General features: G+C 43.9%; 1 long non-coding RNA gene across 1 annotated transcript; it reads left to right on the forward strand.

Annotated features, from left to right (window-relative positions):
* The first annotated feature begins 960 nt into the window (after positions 1-960).
* LOC144369627 (uncharacterized) lies at positions 961-6,993 on the forward strand. The gene is made up of 3 exons (XR_013429418.1): positions 961-1,282; positions 1,987-2,094; positions 5,549-6,993. It is a non-coding gene; the product is annotated as an uncharacterized LOC144369627 (long non-coding RNA).
* The last annotated feature ends 213 nt before the right edge of the window (positions 6,994-7,206 follow it).

The raw sequence follows: 7,206 nt of genomic DNA on the forward strand, positions 1-7,206 counted from the left end.
CAAAACCTCTCATTCAAAAACCATGGAAGAGAAAGCCACCTGCTTAGCAGGCGATGGTGGCTGGGACCCGTGGCTCGGAGCTGCCGAAGGGAAGGTTCATAAATGCACCAGTGACAAATCTCGGGCCCTTGGAAGGAGAGCTGTGCAGGCCTCTGAGCGCAAACCAGCCGGCACCCTATTTGCTTCTTGGGAACCCCTGTGGCTGGGATTCCAGAGCTGCTCAACTGGGACCCCAGACTGGAAGGCAGAGTACACAGAGGAGTACCCTGTCACACAGGCTTTAAGGCCCTGGGACGCACCTGTGCACCGGTCTCTTGGTCTCTCGAGAGCCTGAAGGCCCAGGCAGGAAGGCCTGCAGGCCTGGAGCCAGGAAACACTCACGGGCTCTGGAGCCACAGCTGCAGAGCTCTCTACCTGTGGGGTCGCGGCACCTCTGCGCTAAGGACTCTGTCCTGGGGCACGCGACTCTGCAGAGGCTGAGGGAGCAAGACGGGGAGCAGTCAACCCAAAGAGCAGCCCATCACAAGAGAACGTCAGTGCCAGTGTGTGGCTGGAGACACCAGAGTGGGAGGGAGCCCGGGGTGCCCAGGCACGGCACCTGGGGCCCCAGACGGAAATCAGCCCTGGGAAGGCGCAGCACTGAGGTGCCTCCCGACACCCCTCCAGAGCCCCAGGGGTGGTGTCCATGGATCTCATGGATGTCTCTTTTTTCCAGGTCTTTTAAATTTTATTTTACTTAAAAATCAATCAAACAAACAACAACAACAACAAAAATATTCACCACCTTCTGCCGCAGTCTGGCTGGGCACAAATAACCGGGAGGTCAGGAGCCACTTGTAGATTCAAGCAGGAAGGAACTTTATTTCCAAACCCACGGGAACGCCCCCCACGCGAACTCCCCAGGAACTCCGCGAGAGCTCCACCGGAACTCAAGGAGAACTCCGCCAACCCACGCGAACTCGCTAGGAACTCCGCAGAGCTCCACGGGAACTCAACGGGAACTCCGCGAGAACTCAACCATCACCATCCTAATGACTCGCTGGTGCCACCTCTCAGCCACTCCCCCAGGCGCCATCCCGACTCGCTGAGGCTCTCAACAACCTTCCCCTTAAGTGTGGAAGTCCCCTGAGCCCCGGGGCTTCTTGGCCCATCTTGCCACAGGCAGTACTGCCCTGTGAACATCAGCCAGCTGCAAGGCCTTAGCGATGACAGGTCTCTGCGTGTAGAGTTGTCAACCATGCCTAGATTCGTTGCCATTCTTCAGACTACAGATGATTGACAGGTAGGTGGATAGTCACATACTGCATTCTTAATGTGTAGCATTTGACACTGTTACAATTGATATTGTTACATCATTTCATTGATTTTAACCCTGCATCAATTAGGAGGCATATTTTAAAATCACTATTATTTCCATGAAGTGTAATTTGTTTAACACTAAAACTTATGCACCTTCCTTGATGGAGGAATTTGCTGAATTTTTTTTCCTTTACTTTTTAGAGGTCTCTCTTGTTCAAATTATTTAGACATTTTTAAAGAACTAAATCAGAATCCATCTTTTGAAGCCTGCATTTGGTCCACTATTTTTAGTATGAAGAATTGAATTTACACCTGCCACTGTAATTCATACAAACCTGGCACACCTGTCCTGTGTTTCTTTTTTGCGTTTTTCTTGCCTTTCTTGGATTGACAATTGTATCACCTTTTTCCTTATTTGAACTTGAGAGCAAGACCCTCTGTGTCTGTTCTTCAGGGCGGGGGCTGTACATACACTTCTTGGTCTGTCAGAGTCTAAAACTGGTGAATAAGTTCATCCTCCTTCCAGAGACAGAAAGACTTGGGATATTTGAGTGCCTCCTGCCCCTCCCCTGGTTTTATGTAGCATTTGGGTATTTTATCTGCATTACGTTGAACCTGTTACCGTGCTTCTGCTCCATTATGCTGGCCCCCATGTCTGCCATTCTCTGGGCCCTTTTCCTTTCTCAGACTTTCTCCTGGGATTACATTCATCCACTCGAAATACAGCGTGTAACATTCCTCACACAGAAGATGAGCTGGTGGAAAATTCTCCCAGTTTTTTGTCTGTCTGGAAAGGTATGTAATTTTTGTCCTAGGGTTAAAATAGGTCATTGAATTGGAGGTTTAGAGGTGTTTTCCCAAGGTCCACTGATGTCCCCCTGCAGTCTGGCTTCTGTCACTGATTTCTGTTTTTTTTTGTATTTGTCATTGTGACTGCGGCTCTTTCTATAGATAGATTTGACTTTCATGTCTCACTCTTTCCTGATTCCTTCTTTCTTTTGACTTTCTGTATTTCTATGGAAAACGTGTAGGTATGACATTCCACTTCCATTTTGGTCCCATTCTGGTGCTGTGACCGGAGGGGGTTTGTTCCTGACCTTCCTTCTCAGGGAGGGTTTGGCCTTCCAATATTCCAAAATCTGAAAGTGTCTAAATCTGACCCTTCTGGTCCCCAGCATTGCTAATACATGACCTGCAATACTTACCAAAGAGCTTTCTCAAATTCCCTTCTAGTGGGGATTTATCTCTGCACTGTCTATAGTGTTCCACTGTTTTTGACTTTGAGATATAGAATTCTAAGTTTTGGACTTTATATTTTCTTTGCTTTGGTACTGGGACTGAATCCAACCAAAGCTAAGAAAATATAAATATAGAATATAAAGTGATATTCTACCATGGAGCCATAGACCCAGCCCTTTTTATGTTTAAAATTTTTCATTCAGAGAGAGGGTCTCCCTAAATGGCTGAGGCTGGTCTTAAACTTGCACTCCTACCGCCTCAGCTCCCTGGAGCTTGGGATTTCAGGCCTGTGCCACAGCACCCCACAAGTGCTATATGTTTGACATCACATCACAAGGTTGTGTAGCCAGACCATCAAGGTTCAGGCCCCTTTCTTGATTAACTAATCCCCACGCCCATCATCAGCTCCTGCTGTTGCCAATGAGACAGATTGGAATTTTATTAAACCCACAATAATTTAGGGAAAAAATGTCTGAAAAATAGTTGAAGCCACCATTTCTTGAATTCAAGCATTTGTTTCTTCCCTAGAGCTTCAGTGCTCATTACCATTCAGGACTTCTGTGTTTTCTGTTAGGGTAAAGTTTAGTAATTATGGATTTATTGCTCTTTTGGATGATATCATGGTTTTGAAAAACATTTTCTTTTTGACATTTTTTGTAAACTTGACTTTTTATTTTTAAGTTAACCTTGTATCTAACATTTTGCTGAAATCTGTTATGGGTTAGGATTTTTAACACTAAGAGATCTCTAGGTAAATAATCACATAACTACAAATAATGACAAGTGTGGCTCTTCTTAAATCTTTGCACTTCTTTTTTCCTGGTTTAATACTCTGAGTAAAGGCCATTATAGGCAGAAGTGGAACCTGTAGGTGCTGCTGTAAACACTTGTTCAGTTAAAAGAAAAATTCCTATTTTGAATTTTCTGCATATATTTTTAAATAAAATTAAGTTCCACGAAATGATTTTTCTTCTTATGTTTGGATGATTGCATTATTTTTCCAATTGCTCCATTCATTAACATTTATCATAATTGCGCAGTCTTTATTCCCAGATGAGATTTATCTCCTTATCTGCACGTTGTCTAATTGATCTTACCTCCTCGCAGCTTCCTTGTTTTGGGACACCAGGCACATGAAGTCGATGACCACCTAGTTCAGGGAATAATAGTCACCGTGGTACAGTTGCTTGCTCACTGGGTCATCCATTTATTCGCTATTTTTCCCTGTTAGTCCTGCACCATGTGCCCGTTCCTTTCTCCACCAGCTCTCCCATTGCAGTGCTCTGAGTGTGAGCTGACTGGGTGCACGCCATCTCCTGGTTGTGTACATGTGTCCCCTGAATCGAGGTCACCACCACCACGTGCTCGGCCCTCAGGTGCTCCTGTGCGCGCACTAGCATTCATGTGTTGACGTTCCACACACATACTGCTTAGGAGCACCTTCTATGAGCCCAGAATTGCCCGTGCCATGGCAGTCTGCCCATCAGCATGGATGCCCACCTCTCCTAGGAGGTGCCCAGAGGCAAAGCCATCGACTTTCCTCATCCTCGAACCACCCAGTATACAGACCAGACAACGAGAGCAGACCTGAGCTCCCCCACCTGCACCCGCGCCTTCATGCTACAGTTTGCAGCCCAGAGCTGGAGGTTCTGTGTCCATGAAGGCTGTCAGACCCTCCTCCTGCTCCCGGGGTGACTCAGCTGTCGCTGGTTCCTGGAGGAGGGACCAGGAGCTCTCTCCAGGCCACCAGAAGCCGACCTCCAGCTTAGTCCACGCTGTGAGTCTTTCCAGGAAAGCCTTCTGTCAGCCCAAGGGCCTAGAGTACTTTCTCATCACCTGCAGGGAAAGAGCTACGGTTCCTGGAAAACCCAGATGCTGGCATTTTTCTTTTGCATGTTACCTGGACCCTGGGCCCAGCCACACTCCAGAGCTGCACATGTGTCCAGCTGCCCCGTGCTCCCAGCTGCCACTCTGCTGCCAGCTCTGTTTGGGCAACCTTCCCCACTCTTATTTTTGTGCTATGCAGATTGTCCCATTTTAAAGAAATCTGCTCAGGAACCTGATGTGCTGTACAAACTGACCTCCTCTCACCTCTTCCCAAACCAGACTTAGCCTTTCCTTCATTGCAGGCCCTGTGTTCAGATACCCCATTCTCTCGGAAGTCAGGCGTCTGAACTTGTGCTCTTGCTGAACTTCTCTGCTACTACACGTTTGCAGAGATCACCTTCTGCCCAAATGCTGCCTAGTCGGAGCCTCCTCCTGCACAGTGCTGTGAGGTGGCAGCAGCTCCCATGTACTTGGGCCACACCTACTGTTCCCACAAGGCACGGCCCCTGTGTGCACCTGCCCTGCTCTTGAGGAACAGCTGGTGAATGGAAGAGAGCTCTGCCATGTGGCTGTGGTTTCTCTTGCCTTAAGCAGGTCTCTAGATTAGAATGAACGCTTTGTTATGCTACAACCAAAATGACAAATGTCTTACAAAGGCCTTACTATAAAAGGTATATACTCATTTTAATTTCGTAAACTTAGAAAAGTGAAGCAAGACAACAGTGGTTACCCGTGGGTCGCCACTCACACCATTTCTCTAGAATTTTGCTGCCATTGATCTTGTTCTTTTTAGAGCTCACATGTTATAACTCTACCTAAAGAATGTCCTACAATTTTCCACACATTCTCCATATAAATATACCCTGCAACCATAACTCTTTGTAAATATTTTAAAACACACCTTACTCCTTTGAATATAAACATCAAGATATATTTAATTATCTTCATGCATTTATGACCACAGGTCATTTCCAATATTTCATTACTGTATAAAAAGATGAAATATGCATTTTGCACGCCATTTTATATATTTATATTTGTTCTTTAGAATAATAGCTTATAAGTGAAACTATCAAAAGGGGACACATATTCTTTTAGGTTTATTTATCTATTGCTACTTTTAAAAATAATATTTAAAATGAGGATATCTAAATGCTGTGGCTGATGTCTGTGTCCCCTCTAGATTCCCATGTTGGATCCTAACCCACACAGGATAGCATGAAGAGACGGAGCCTTCGGTTGGTGATGAGGTCCTAAGAGCAAAGCCCTCATGAAACAGGTGCCAGGGAGCTCAGTCAAGGCCTCCCTCTCCTGAGGATCCAACAGGCAAGCAGTGTCCATGGACGTGGAAGCAGCATCCAACCACCTCAGAGCTCTCCATGCTTTCCTCCTGGACCTCTCTTCTCCAGAGCCCTTTCCAACACATTCCAGCGTCTACCTGTAAGCCACCCAGCTGTGGTATTCTGCAACAGCAACCCAAGACACTCAAAAAGCTACAGACTGTAATATAAAAGACACTGTTTTCATTTTGAGTTTAGTATGTATTTATTTATTTATTTTTTTAATAGTGATAAGTACCCTTTATTTATTTATGATTTGTTGTGTTTTAGTTTTTTTATTGGTTATTCAAAACATTACACAACTCTTATTTATTTGAGTGAATCATTAATAGTTATTCACACGAAAGAAAAGGTCAGAGGAGATGTCTGTCTTCGCCTGCCTCCTGATCTTCAGAACAGTAAGACTTATGGCAGTCGATACCCCAAGTTGTTCCAGAGATGTCAATATAGTTAAATATTTGTTCTGCATCTTTACCTGTCTTAATGTTTCCTAACCAATGTTACTTTTAATTATTCAAGCTCTTTTGACACTACAGAGCTAGATGAATTAAAAATTCATTATATGAATCTAATGTTGATAGTTCATAATTTTATAAATAAGTAGACACATAGCCAATGTTGCTTTGTTTCTACAAAAGTGATTTTTGTTTTTATTGTGCTGGGGATTAAACCCAGGACTTTGTGCATGTGAGGCAAGCACTCTACCAACTGAGCTATATCCCAGCCCATGATTTTGTTTTTAAAGGAGAATTTAAATTTGGGGGACATGACCTGCATGGGAAGAGTGACAGATTCTCTGAGATACCTTCTTATATGCAGAGATCACAGATGAGTGGGCATTGGCTAATGGCTTCTATCATTACCAAGGCCATTTATGTCATAAACAAGCACAATTAGCTAGGGATAGCCATTGCTTTCCTAGTAGTTCTGAAGACTCATGTATTCTATTTTTTTTTTTAACATTAGCTAAATATATTTGCAAGCGACTTGACTCTGAATCACCAGTAACTGGATGTCCCAAGGCAAAATGGACTGACTTGTAATCAATAGAAAATAAAGAATAAAAGCTATGGAAGTCATAAAAGGCCACATTTCTATAAATTATGTCACAGAAAAAGTCAAAGTGCATGTTACCCCAAGTTTGGATATTGCACAGCAAATGCTTGCTCTAAATAGCAAACTGTGATTTAACCCTCACTGGATTTGCATGGTTTATTGTGGCTTTACCTGTAGAGGGTAATCTATGGGGAGTGTTAGCATTCTCATTTATCAGATAAAAAGTAAAATAAAAGAGGTAAATAGAAAATCTAAAGTAATGTCAAAAAGTATTTTTTAATATTTAAATGTGACTTTAAGAGGGTTACAAAAAGCCCCACGTTGAAGTCATGACATAAGTGCCCTCTCTGAGCACTCTGCATGCCGTACGGTGTTTCTGGAGTATGCTTTTTATGTTCCCTTATTTTTCAACATCAGTTTTCAAAAGTATGAATATCATTCGTAT

This window comes from Ictidomys tridecemlineatus, chromosome 12 (genome assembly GCF_052094955.1).
Source record: "Ictidomys tridecemlineatus isolate mIctTri1 chromosome 12, mIctTri1.hap1, whole genome shotgun sequence".
Classification (NCBI taxonomy): Eukaryota; Metazoa; Chordata; class Mammalia; order Rodentia; family Sciuridae; genus Ictidomys; species Ictidomys tridecemlineatus.